The sequence below is a fragment of the Panthera onca genome, chromosome A1, assembly GCF_046562875.1.
Source record: "Panthera onca isolate mPanOnc1 chromosome A1, mPanOnc1 haplotype 2, whole genome shotgun sequence".
Taxonomy (NCBI): domain Eukaryota; kingdom Metazoa; phylum Chordata; class Mammalia; order Carnivora; family Felidae; genus Panthera; species Panthera onca.
The window spans coordinates 72,193,192-72,196,929 of record NC_138339.1 but is presented as its reverse complement, the minus strand read 5'-3'; the positions used below and the strand labels follow the sequence as shown (position 1 = coordinate 72,196,929).

At 35.9% G+C, this 3,738-nt stretch overlaps 1 long non-coding RNA gene across 1 annotated transcript; it reads right to left on the bottom strand.

Moving 5' to 3' along the window:
• Window positions 1–577: 577 nt before the first annotated feature.
• On the bottom strand, window positions 578–1,363 carry LOC132680147 (uncharacterized). Its single transcript, XR_009610542.1, has 2 exons — window positions 1,183–1,363; window positions 578–668 (listed from the first exon to the last, which is right to left on the bottom strand). It is a non-coding gene; the product is annotated as an uncharacterized LOC132680147 (long non-coding RNA).
• Between the last annotated feature and the right edge of the window lie 2,375 nt (window positions 1,364–3,738).

Genomic DNA, 3,738 nt, shown 5'->3' with positions numbered 1-3,738 from the left:
CCCATAAGTTTAAGCTATTGGCTGTCAAGTACAGAAACATTAGTTAACCAGTTTATAAATGGGTTCAAAATTTCCAAATCAAAGAAAGGAAAATATATGTATATAGGAGGCATTTAAGGCATAAAATAACTATGAGCCAAATTAAAAAACAAAAATTTGAGAAACTTATTTCTACAAGCGCTCTTAAGAAACATGCCATCTAGAATCTTAGAGGCTTTTCTGTATACTAACCCTCTTGACTTCTCTAAACTTTATGAAAGGGCCAATGTGACTGTTGAGAGAATTACTTGTTTCTTATTCTGTAGAATTAAACTGGATTTAATCATCACCTCATATACAGCACATCCCTTTTCCCTTCACCCCCCCACCACCACACACACTCTAAATTTAATTAAAATAACTGAAATGAAACTAGAGATAATTTGTTTTTTAAATAGACTGCCACATGCTCCATTTACATAAAACCCATTAGTTTGCATTAAATACAAATTAGCTGCTGATATGAATTAAATCACGTATAAATAGTTCAGAATAGCCGCAGAACCAGGCATTTTAATTAATATAACTGTTAACCAGATTTATTTGTAAGGTAATCAAGACTCTTACTCATTTATTCTTCAGTACAATAGGCCAAGCGACACTGGCTGTCCTAGAACAGGCCATCATTTCTATAGGAATACAAATCCAGGAGGAAGATTGATTAGGTTCTTCAACTACAAAGTGTTCAAATGATGAAAGCATGCCAGTTTAGAAATTATGGCATCTGGAGGATAAATGCAGAATCTCTTCAAGTAATTAACACATACAATTTCTTGATCACCTGAAATATCCAGCTTTTTTTTTCCCTCTTTCCATAGCTTAGTCATGGTTTAATTTAAAACAAGATTTTTAAGACCTAGGAAATAATTTTCCTTTGCTGCTATTCTTATTTGGACTAATTTATGCATCACTAATAAGTATTTCATAGTTAATAATAACTTCCCAAACTAATTAGAATTTAGAGTTTAGCAAGAGTGTCTGTTAGTCCACACTCATTTTGTTCCAGGTAACTGAACCTTAAAGTGACTTAATATACTTAGATTCACGTGGTTAGGAGCACAGAAATGAAAACCCACATGCTGACTTCAGGCACAGCTAGATCCAACACTCTAATTAGGTCTCAAGAATGAAAATGGCTCTTACCCTGTCTGAGGAATGCTTTTCTCTGTAACTTCATTTCTTTGGCAGGCTCTGCTATCATGGTGGAAAGATGGCTGCCAACAGCTCCAGGCTTCATATAATCTCTCAACAACACCAATTTTTTTCTCAATAGTTCCAATGACTGTCTCTCAAAATGAGCCTTATTTGCTTCGATAATTTATGCCTCTCCCTATGACAACACAATGGAAAAGAGAACAGAATGCTCTGATTCACCTCAGTTATGTATTCACCACTCTGGAAACTAGGGAAGGGGCCAGCCCCAACTGAATCATAGGAATTGAAAGGGGGAGGATGTTTTAATAAAATAAAAGGTTGGTTGCTTTCCTAAAAAACTGATGGGGGAGGGGCACCTAGGTGGCTCAGTTGTTGAGCATCTGATTTCGGCTCAGGTCATGATCTCAGGGCTTGTAAATTCCATCCCCAAGTTGGGCTCTGTGCTGACAGCCTGGAGCCTGCTTTGGACTCTGTGTCTCCCTCTCTCTCTGCCCCTCATCCACTCTCTCTCTGTCTGTCTCTCAAAAATAAATAAACATTCAAAAAATTTTTTTCTTAATTGATGGGGAAGGGGAATTGACACGGAGAATGCAAAGAGGAACAGATATCCATTAGAGTATTATAGTCCTGTTTTGATGTTAAATTGTCAGTCTTCCTCAGTCACCTCATTTAGGCCCTGATTTATCAATCCGTAAAAAATCAAAGGTCCACAATCAATATTTACCTACAAAAATCCCTGATGCTAGCAACCACAGGACTTGTAAATGGCATCCATGGGTATTCAGCAAACAAAGTACCCATACAGAAAAGCCTTCATCAGCCTTAAATCATGCTTTTGGACACCCAGTGTTAAAATATGAATGCTACATTATGTGCGGATTCTGACTGAAGGTTAGAGAGGATAAATGAGACAGGTTTAATTGACTGTAACAAAAGTCCTGGGCATTTGTAAAAGAAAAATACCACTTAAGTCATTATATTTAAGATTTTGACATAAAAAAAGCAGCATCTCATAGTAGCTGATGAGCCTAAGTAATTGCTTATATTTTCTTCCCATTTCGGTAACAATATTTCATTCTATTGTATCCCATCCTCCTTAGTCTTAAGTGTTATATTTTGAATGGCAAATATTGAGACACCAAGGAACAGACATTCTTAACCTTTTATATGCTATGAATCCCTTTGGTAACTTAATAAAGCCTAGGAACACAATAGGATCTTTCTAAAAATATTTTAAATTAAAAAAATAGAATACAAAGGAAACTAATTGTATTGAAATACAGTTATCTAAAAAATGAAATTGTAATATACGTTCTTCTGTAATAACTTTTAATAAAAAGTGATACCATTGGAGCATAATAGATGATATGTGAAATATTGTAACTCTAATATGATATGAAAATATCCAATATTTCAATTGGGTATAATGTCACAAGAACTAATACTAATGTGGTTTGTGGCCTATATTCACAATTGAAGGAAATGTAAATTTCAGTTCAAGGTTACTGAAAATAAAGATGTAAATTTTCCCATCCTCAAACATGGACTTCTGCCAAAGGACATTTGGTCATGACTTGAAGGGAAAAAATGTGCAAATCACTGTAATAAGGCATGCTATCCATCAGCTCTTGGACCCTTATTGCAATTTTCTTATTCATCTCTAGTTGATTCCCTGCCATATTTTCACAGTAGCAATTCCCAGTTTTATTACCCATTCCTATCCCAACCTTTCTCTGTGTGGTTAACTTTGCCTCCTACATTACTTACAGAAGGAAAGCAAACTGTCATTAGTTTCCTTTCTCTATACCCTAAAATGTGTTGAATCTTCATTTTCACTATTTCTCTTGAGTATAAGAGATTATAGAAAACCTATGCCTGCCTATTAATTGATGCTTAATGAGAGAAATCAAGGAATATAAAGAAAGGAAGAAACCATTCTAGCAATCCTATAGCCAGGTCTCATAAAGAAAGGTAGATGCTATCAAGGATAAAATAGGAACTCTGGTGCTCTATTCCTTGCTTGTGAGTATTCAGGGCCTCACTTTCTCCCATTAAAGATAGTGAGGATTGGGTTGGGTGTGAAACTGTGACAATTCATTTATTGGAAGAGAGAAAGTGAGAAATGTGGCATAACCCAACTCTATTAGATGCCATACAAGCTGAAAAGGAGAAAAGCATTTGGATGGTGTACAGTGGGATCTCACAAAGGAAATCGGCCTCACCCTTTCAACATCCTGCTTCTCTTGTACACCCTTCAACAGAGTATACCCTAGGTGTATCTCTTCCCTCCTGATGTTGTCTTTAAGGAACATCGTTCCATAGTCAAGAAGTTTATTTCCATTTTTTTTAACAGAATATTGATTTTATCATGAAAGAGAATGGATTTGCTTTATAGATGTTTTCACTGAAATACATGCACTCACAAAGCAAAATGCCTAGAGACCTTTGGAGCCTTTCTTTCCCCTGTGGGGAAAAGGAGTTGAATGAAATGATTCCGCATTCAGAGTTATGATTACCACATGACCACATGGGCCTTCCATTACC